Source organism: Sarcophilus harrisii, chromosome 6, assembly GCF_902635505.1.
Source record: "Sarcophilus harrisii chromosome 6, mSarHar1.11, whole genome shotgun sequence".
NCBI classification, from domain to species: Eukaryota; Metazoa; Chordata; class Mammalia; order Dasyuromorphia; family Dasyuridae; genus Sarcophilus; species Sarcophilus harrisii.
This window is the reverse complement of record NC_045431.1, coordinates 218,969,629-218,979,822: the sequence shown is the minus strand read 5'-3', so window position 1 is coordinate 218,979,822 and position 10,194 is coordinate 218,969,629.

The following is a 10,194-nucleotide window of genomic DNA, read 5'->3' as shown; positions in this document are numbered from 1 at the left end:
ATGCACACATATGGTGTGCAATTAAAACAACTTCTACCTGATATAAACACATTGTGAAATAAGTATGAAATAGGTGGAGAAAAGGGCATTAATATGGTTATAATAATTTCCTAAAGAAATTTAACCAGTGTAAATTAAGGATCAGGAAAAGGAGACCAAAAATGCAATAACTTTGGAAACAACCTCAGCCAAAAGTGGAGAACTCTGATAGTTCAGGCCAACACCAGTTTAAAATATAAACTCATTTAGGAAAAAATCCTTCTGGTACTGGAGAATTATTAGCAATATCATCTAAAGAAATAAGAAGAATCAGTCGAAAGGAACAGATTTAGAGAAAACAAGTCAGGATACCCAACCAAGCAAAATCATCTCAAGAGTATATAAGGATAAAACTAGGAAAAAGACAATAGACAAACAAAACATGAAAAAATGTATAGAAAGTCTAAAACATTCTGTTAGGTAATAAAAATCCATCCCACTTGGATTCTAGCATTATACTCCACAATGTGCTGTGAATGGAAGTAGAAATGACACTGAAGAACAGAGATAGAAGAATACTGGAATAGTAAAAAATGGTCAGGTTATGGAAGCCTTTCAAAGCCTAACAGAATTTTTTTTTTTGCTTATTCCTGGAGGCTACAACTCTCTTAATATTAGCTTTTTTCACTGCCACTCCATACTCCTGACTTATATTGAGCTTCTAGGTGATTCAAACCCCAGATCTTTTTCAAGACAATAATTGCCTAACAATATTTCTCTCATTCTACATTGGTGAAGATACACCAAGGGGACAATTTTCCATTTATTCTTTCTGAATTTCATCTTCTTAGATTCAACTCAATACTCTAAACTGTCAAAAATAATTGGATCCTGAGTCTGTTAACCAGGATATTAGCTGGGCCTTTCAATTTGATGTCATCTGCACATCTGATAAGCATTTCATGGCATCTTTAGCCTTATCATTGATAAAATGTCAAACAGCAAAGAACCAACACTAGTCCCTGGAGCCCATCACTAGAGAGCTATCAAACTGACAGCAAACCATTCATTTGAGTCTGTTCATTCAATCAGTTGTAAGTCTTAATTATTACCTAGTCAATATCTCTCCATCTTTTCCCATAAAAATCCATGTGATACTAAATGAAGCGCTTTGCTAAAATCTACACAAATCCTATCTACCTTAATTCCTGATTGACCAGGTTAGTAACTGTCCAAAAGTTTATATATAGTGTTTTGATGTTCACAAAACACTTTGCATTTTATCCCCATAACAACCCTGGAAAGTAAGGACTATTATTAGTCCCTTTTTATAGATAGGGAAACTGAGATATAGAAAGGTTGTCCAGAGATACCGACTAGTAAGTATCTAAATAGAAGATGTGAACTCAGGTCTTCCTGCACCATGTCCAGTGCTCTATTCACTGCATGATTTATTTGCCTTTAGGTTAGAAACAATAAAAAAAAGATTTTTCTGCCATAACCTGTTCTCAGTATCTTGTTAGTTCTTTGTCACCTGTGCTTCCTTTTTTTTTTTTTTTTTTTTTTTTTTTTTTTTTACATATTCACTTTCTCCAAAAATCTGTTCTACTATGCCCAAAGGGCTGTCAAACTGCATACCCTTTGATCTAGCAGTGTCTCTATTGGGCCTGTATCCCAAAGAGATCATAAAGAGGGAAAAGGAATCAGATGTGCAAAAATGTTTGTAGTGAATCTTTTTGTAGTAGCAAGGAACTAGAAACTGAGTAGATGCCCATAAGCTGGGTGAATAAGTTATGTTATATGAATGTTATGGAATATTATTTTATGAGAAATAGTGAGCAAGCTGATTTTAGAAAAGCCTAGAAAAACTTACATGAATTGATGCTAAGTGCAGTGAATAAAACCAAAAGAACATTACGTACAGGAACAAGATTATGTGATGATCAACTATAATGTACATGGCTCTTTTCAACGATGAAGTGATTCAAGGCAATTCCAATAGACTTGTGATGGAAGGATCCATCTGCATCCAGAGAGAACTATGGAGACTGAATGTGGATAAAACATAGTATTTTCACCTTTTTATTGTTGCTATTGTTTGTTTGCTTTTTTTCCTTGTGTGTGTGTGTTTTTTCCCCTTTTTGACCTGATTTTTCTTGAGCATCATGTCAAATGTGGAAATACATTTAGAAGAATTTAACATATTTAACCTGTATTAGATTCTTTGTTGTCCAGAGGAGCAGGGAAAAGAGGTAAGGAAAAAAGGGTAAGAAAAATGTGGAAAACAAATTTTTGCAAGGGCAAATGTTGAAAATTATATTTATATGTATTTTGAAAAAGAAAAAGTTATTATTATTTTTAAAAAGATATAAAATTGTCTCAGAACTTGAATTCACTGGTTTATATGGTGCAGCCTCTATGTTCTCTCCTCTTTTGTGAAAATTGCCATATTTGCATTTCTCTAGTCCTGATGAACCTTCCTAACCCCATAAGATCTCTTAAACATCATTGGCAATTGCTCAGCAGTCCTATGTGCCAGTTTTTTGAGTACCAGAGGACATAGTCACAGACTTGAATTCATCAAGGGTAGCTAGGTGCCTTCTTCATATCTCCTTACTTATTTTAGGAATATTAATTCTTTTAGCTGTATTTACAAATATAGGAATAAGTAGATGAGAAGGTGAATGGAGAAATCTCAAAAGTGAAGATTAGAGGAGTATAAATAGCAGTAACCCAAAGAGAAATAAGATCCCCAGGTGAGAAGCAGCGTACAGCTTGGCAATAAGTCAAGACTGTGAAGAAGGGAAACAGGCTAAGGTGGGGTGCTGGACTAGGAGAAAAAGGAGATGGGGAACGTTCCAAGGATATAATGATATTTAGGAAGAGGAAAGATTTAGAACTAGTGAGATGAGTTTGGAGAGAGACAGAAACAGAGCAGAGGCAGATATAGAAAAAGAAAAAGAGAGAGAGAGAGAGAGAGACAGAGAGAGAGAGAGAGAGAGAGAGAGAGAGAGAGAGAGAGAGAGAGAAGGAGAGAAGGAGAAGGAGGGAAGGAGAGAAAGAGAAAGGGAAGGAGGGAGAGAGATTATGAACAAGTGACATATTATAGAAGTAACAAAAGATAGGTATCCCCTTGAAGTGGCTGAAGCAAAATAAAGCTGAAAATATGGGAGTTGAGGAGATTGATGAACTGGGAAGCCACTGTGTTTGAGGGGATCTTAATGAAATCTTTAATTATGAGCAGGGATTGGAATAGTGGAAAAGACTGTAGTCCATATCTGAAATTCTTGAAAAAGGAGAATGAACTGGAAGCTGGCAAATGTCACCAATTAACTTCTTACTATCTATCTTCAAGGCACTGGATTAATAATAATAATATTACATATAACATAAATATAAAATAATTATATAATATAATAATTATTAATAATATTAATAATACTGTTAGCTTAGGTGCTGTTTATCTCATTTGATCTTCAAAACAACCCCGGAAAGTAGGTGTTATTATTATCCCCATTTTAATAGCTGAAAAAAACCAAGACAAACAGAGGCTGTGAGTTGCCATGAGTCATAGAGTTGATTCTCCTTGACTGCAGGCCCAGTATTCTATCTATTGCAGCACCCCATAGCTGCCCCATAACATTTACTTTTTCACTAAAACCTGAATCTCTCCAAAATTAACTTGACTAACATTTGGCCCTACCCTAAAGAAAATTGAAATGTCTCTCCCAGGATCTGGCAAAGTACCAGTGCTTTGTGTTTGTTGCAGTTGAACCTATTGGGAAGACTGTAGGGGGTTGGGCGGAAAGCCTATATAGCATGTGATAAAGAGCAGCAGACCTCTCATTTCTTTCTTTTTCCTTCTACCATGAAAAAACAAAAATGTAAAAAATTAAAATAAAATATATCCAAGCAGTGCTATTAATAATCTTTTGCTATGGATCTCACTCTTCTAAAGACCAAACCCTGATTTCAGTCTTCCTGGGAATAGGCCAGAAGCTAAGTTCAAATACAAACATAAAATTGGCTCATGCTCTTGTCTTTCCTGTTTCTGTCATACTCCTATCATTTTAGTGACCCAGGCTCAACATGATTATTTATCTTTGAGTTCTCATTCTTTATATCTAATCAGTCACTTATTATATGTAGCATCTGTCCTTTCTATTTCTAATTCCATGAATTTAGATTAGACATTCATTACCTCATGTACTGCTGTAGTCTCCTAATTAGCCTCTCTCTTTCTACATATTCTGCACAAAATTGTTGGGAAGGTCTTCCTAAAACATGTTTTTATTATACTGAAAATACTCAATGAGTCCTCATTATCTGTAGGATACAATCCAAATTCCTTAACATCACTATTTAAGCCCTCTTACAATATTCTTCCCAATTTACCTTCTACTATCAATTAATATAATTCATCTGTATGAACTCTGTTCCAGATTGCATTAATTTGGCTGGTGTCATCCCCATGTACACCCCAATTCCAGATTTGGGTTATTTAATTTCTTTTTTCTGGGGTGCTATTTCTCTTTCTAAAAAAATCTTTTCATTCCTTTCCACTTAGCCAAGTCTTACCCACCCTTTAGAAACCAGTTCAAGTTTCACCTCTTCCGTGAAGCCTTCCTTAACTACTCCATACCACAGTGAAGTATCTCCTTCCTGTGAAATTTTAGAAATTGTCAGATGGTCCACTTATTTGTTACTCAGACATCCTGCCTTATGACCAGGCAGTCTGTGCTTTGAGAAAAACAGGGCTTTGAGGGTGACACTATCAGGCACCTAACCTGGAAGCTGGGTAAGGAACCCATACTTTAAGATTTCTAATTAATGTGTTGTTTTGTCTGTTTGTTGACAAACAAACGTTCTGTGACAAAAGGCAATCTAGAGAGTTGTAAATGAAAAATTTGTCCTGCCAAGCTGATGATGAGTTCCTCCAAGTTTAGTCAAATTGGTCTTTAGGCAACAGATGAGTCTTCCTAAACCCATTCTTAATGTATTTCCAGCTTATTAAGTCTGCTATTCTTCTCCCCAGCCTTTTTTTTTTTTTTTAACACTATCACTAACCCTGTTTGCTGGTGCTAGAGCTTAGGGCCTGCTTACTTAACTTTTGAGAAGCCAGGGACCGGTCACACCACAATTAAGCATCAAAACAGGATTTTAGTGGAGATGGTATGCTGAGCAGAATAAAAATACCTCTGCCCACAGATTTTATTTAGTCACAGATAAAGTGATTTTATGCAAAATGAGGAATTGCGTGATGTTTGTTAACCTTTTCTTTCTTTGACCTCCCAACCTTCTGTATGAGTGATGTTACCAATCCCTAGGAGAGAATAAATCAGTAACAACTTTCAGTAATAATAAATGACATTAATGTAATATTTTAGTTTGCAATATATATATATATACACACACACACACACACACACACATATATATTTTACCTGATTTGAGCCTCCATAGATAGGTATTAGTGCTATTATTATTACACCCTTTTTACAGATGAAGAAATTGAGGTTTATAGGGATTAAGTGGTTTACTTAGTCTTTTCTTACTCCAATTCCAGTATTTTATCCACTATACCAAGCTTAATACTTAATACTTACTATTAGGCCATCAAGGGAAAAGAAGAAGAAAATTTCATATAACAATGATGAATCTGGAAAATAGAGAATTCCTATGGATAGAAAAGTTTGGATAGAGAAAACAAGTATGTGTCTGTGTGCATTGGCTGATCCTTCTCACATCTTTTTGTTTAAAGGACATTTTCTTAGAGGCCCATGGGGAACAGGGCAAGTGTCTTCAGGTTACTGAATTTTAGGAGGACAAGATTTTTGGGAAAAGCACAATTTGAGTGATGACAATGGCTAGGTATCAAGGACTTGACATGGAAAAGTTTATGCCAAAACTGCATAGCTAATTTTCCATCTTCATTTCTCCTCCTTATCAGGCTTCCCCAAAGATTAAAGTGATTTTGATTTTCCCATCTTCACCTCAGCCTGAGAGAATTTAATTCAGTTCAATTTACTTCTTAGAGGAAAAAAGTAGTGATTAGCCCTTTTTAATAAAAAAAAATTTATTCTGAACTGAGAAACAACAAATAATATGGATATTTCCATGTACACAGTAAAATATAAACAATAACAGCAAATATTTATTAGACACTTACTGTGTGTCAGGCATTGTGCTAAGTCCTGAGGGTACAAAGAAAGGCAAAAAAAGTATCCCCACCCTCAAGGAGCATGCATTCTAATAGGAGAGACAAAATGCAAACCATTTTTAGGTGCGAAATGTATATAAATCTAAATGAGAGTTAAAGAAGGTATAAACTGTGCCAAGATATGGAGGATTACATATGAAATTACAGATCTTTAATATATACAGTGAATTCTCTTTTGAACTATATGATAAATTTAAACCATCTTTCAAAGCTGTTTTATTCGTCCATGTTTTTTCTGCATTGAAAATACTTCAAAACTTTGCATAAAAATTGTTTTAACTATACTCTTTTCTGTTTTTGCCATCCTATTTCTCTTATCCCTCACTCTTCCACCTTTCTCCTATTGGAAAACCAGAAACAAAAATGAATTAAAAAATACTTATAATAAATACACACAGTCAAGCAAAAACAAATTCCTCCAGTTACTACATCCAGAAGTAGATGTCTTATTCTGCATCATGAGATTATCATCTCTATGCCAAATGTCATCATCAGTCTTTTGGAATTGTGGTTGATCATTACATTACATTGACAAGACAGAATTGTATATATAGCTATTCTGGAACAGGCTATAGCCAGCTGATTCTTGATTAAAGACGGAGATCATGATTTTCTAAAAAATCATTCAAAATGGTCTCAACTTTGCTCACATTCTTATGGCTTCCTTTAGGGACTCTTTTACTTCCACTGTCCAGGAAAAACAACACTTTAAGGGAGAGACACAATGGATCTGCCTCCACTCTGAGGCCACATGACCTTTTAAAGGGGAATCCTGGATCCTTGCCTTGATGTTTGTTCTTTTTATTTTTAGATAAAGGAAATGGAGCCTCCATAACTTGTGAATTCTAAAGGTCCTTAGGGTGCCTTGATATCTTAGGGGTCCAGAGTCTCTATTCCAGAGCCAGGATATCATATATTATTATATATGTTATTATTATAATTATTATTATTTGTTCTGGAAAATTATGTTGGTAATATCCCATGTCCTCCCCAATACATCTCGCTATTGCCATTTAAGTGACCTGTAACTTTTATTATTTAGAACTTGATATTTCACAATGTATAGCTACAGTATGTCACTATCCCATAAAACCATTGGTTTCAAAAAGTTAAGATTTTGTTTCAGGGAGAAATTTGAAGGTTATTAAAGGTCCTCTGCAATTTCCCAAAGGCAATCCAGTTTATTTTGCTTCTCGTTTTCCATTCTAGGCCCAGATGTACTATCAGTCCAAGAGTGTTGAACTAATTGGATGCAATCCAGGACTTTCAGCAAGCCATTTCCATATTTTCATAGGCAATTTTGCAAGGGAAAGAGACAAGGAGGAAGAAGACAGAATGTGGTGGATGTAAGGATTAAGGAAGTTCCAGGGTCTAGCTGAGATGAGAGCAAAAATTTGAAGCTAATTTTGAATGTCATATATTGGTAGGAAAAGCAATCATTAGAAACTGATCAAACCCCTAACTTTAGTTGATTTACTTCTGCCATGGAGGAGCCATGATTTCAAATTGCTGCCAAGGCTTGTTTGGTCACATCCAATTCATTTCTTTAAATATTGTTACATTCTATTAAGCAATGTACTATGAAATATTTTATATGGTTCTTTTAGTATTTAGTGGTACTTCAAAAATAGCAACTGCGTTGCATGGTAGCAAAGATAAGCTAGACATTTGAAAATAATTCAGGCAGACTGATGAATGGACAAGAAGGTAAAAAAAGTGAGTATCCCACACACAAAATTTGTGGGGCATGAGGGTCTGGACTCATGGTACCTTTTTCCTCTCATATATTCCTTGTGGGGTTTTGCTGCTTTAAATCATTCTCTTCCCAAGTGCAGTTTTTTCTTAATATTTCTCTGAACTTTTAAGAACAACAACAATAATAAAAAACAGTTAAGCAAAACCAACCAGAGCTTGACCAGATCTGATACAATATGCAACCTTCCACTGAGAGGAAGCAAGTATGTCTCATCATTTTTTTCTCTGGGATCCACAGAATGCTGCAGTTCATGTAGTTTTAATTTTCATTGTAGTGGCCATTTTATATATTGTTTGGTTCTGCTTACTGCATTCCACATGAAGTCTTCTTAATAATTTCTGAATTCCCATATTATCTTTTCTTAAACCAATTAATTATTCTATTTTGTTCATATATTACAATGCTATTCCCCACTAGTGGACAAAAAATTTATTTCTTTTTTTGTTGTTGTTTTGACAGAAAAAGCTCTGCTATGAATAATTTGATATGAAGAGGATCCTTCTCGCTTTTCTCCTGCTTCTGTTACTCAGTTGTTTTCAGTCATGTCTGATTCTTCATGGTCCCATTTGGGGTTAACATAACATAAAGACATTAAAAGTGGTTTGGTATGGCAATAAATAGGTAAATTAATTTAGGTAGAATTGTCTTTTTTTTATTATATTGGCTGGGCTTTAGATTGTTTAGATCTGACTTCTTTAGGTGAAAAGAATTTTGTGATTATATTCATCTAGACAAACCCAGAAGGGTTTGTCTTGGCAGATAGTTTTTGTTGCCGTTGTTCAGTCATGTCCAACTCTTTGTAACACAAGTTGGAGTTTTCTTGGCAATGATATCAGAGTGGCTTGCCATTTCCTTCTCCAGCTCATTTTATAGATGAGGAAACTGAGGCAAATAGAGTTAAGTGACTTGCCTTGGATAACTGGCCAGTCAGAGGTGAGTCTTCCTGACTCCAGGGCTGGCACTTTATCCACTGGGCCATCTAGCTGCCTCTCTTTGATCCTTTTAAAATAATAAAAATTCACCAAATCTGCTGTTTGTCCTTTCTTTTTAAAAAGGATCAATGACATTATGGGTGATGTCTTGATTTGCAGGTGAATTGGATTTAGCTGAGACAGAGTTGCACAAAGTCTTCAGTCTCACTCTATCTTCCAGTGTCATCAAAGTCTAGTGGCAGGACAAAAGTTCAGGTGACTGGCAATGGCCCAGAAAGACATGGATCACCTTGGAGTGCTCGATGATTGATTAAACTCTAAGTCTTCAGTTACCTTCATGGTTATTGGAACAAATTATTCTGATCCACTCATCTTGAAAGAAAGTCTTCATATACTTGGGTTATACTTGGGTGAAACATCCCCCTAACTCTCCAACAGGCTTCATACCTGTCAGTTACCCTCAACTTGTTTTAGTCTATTTGTCTAATTTTATTGGGCTATGGCAGTTGAATCTGCTGTAGCTTCTTAGAGCCACACTCCTCACCAAATATACCTATCCCAGAACCTCCATGTTGCTCTCCAGGCATATTGTTGTCCCTCTCTTCTCCTGCTTGCTTTTAACTCAATTTCTGAGACCAATAATAAAATCAATCTTAGTGTAGTAAGTATTCTCCCAGAGCAAGACCGGCCATATCTCCCCCCTCAGCATTCTCTCTCTGTATGTATGTGTCTCTTTGTCTCTCTCTCTATCTACCTTACACTAATTAACATACTCTGGCATTTGAATATAATATTTGGTCAAGAAATTACAAACCTGTTTGTTTTGTTTTCTTTTTACCATATTGCCATTAACTCTTTTCTCCCTATATTAGTCACATGGCTAATATAGGAGGCAGCATTAAAATTTAGGTTTTTCTTATTCCAGGTGCAATGCTAGTTGCCTCTACTATATCTTTTCCACCACCACATTGAGAGGACAAACTTGTATAGGCCAGAACAGAAATAGAAATTATGTATTAACAGCAATTTAAATTTTTTAAAAATAAAATTCAGTATTTTAAATTTAGAGACCAGGCCAGCATCTTTTTGGAGCTCATCTAAGCTGTGAATTTTTGTTTTATTGGCTTGACTGATCAAATATGTCAAGATGAATGGACTAGTTTGTAGATGTGGACAGCCTGTTTTATCTTGTAGAGAACTGGATTGTGATAATAGAGACATGCTGATAAAATTTAAAGATGAAGAGAGATTGTATTCATGTTCCTATTTGCAACTGACATCCCAGGCTGCTCACAACCTATTTCCAA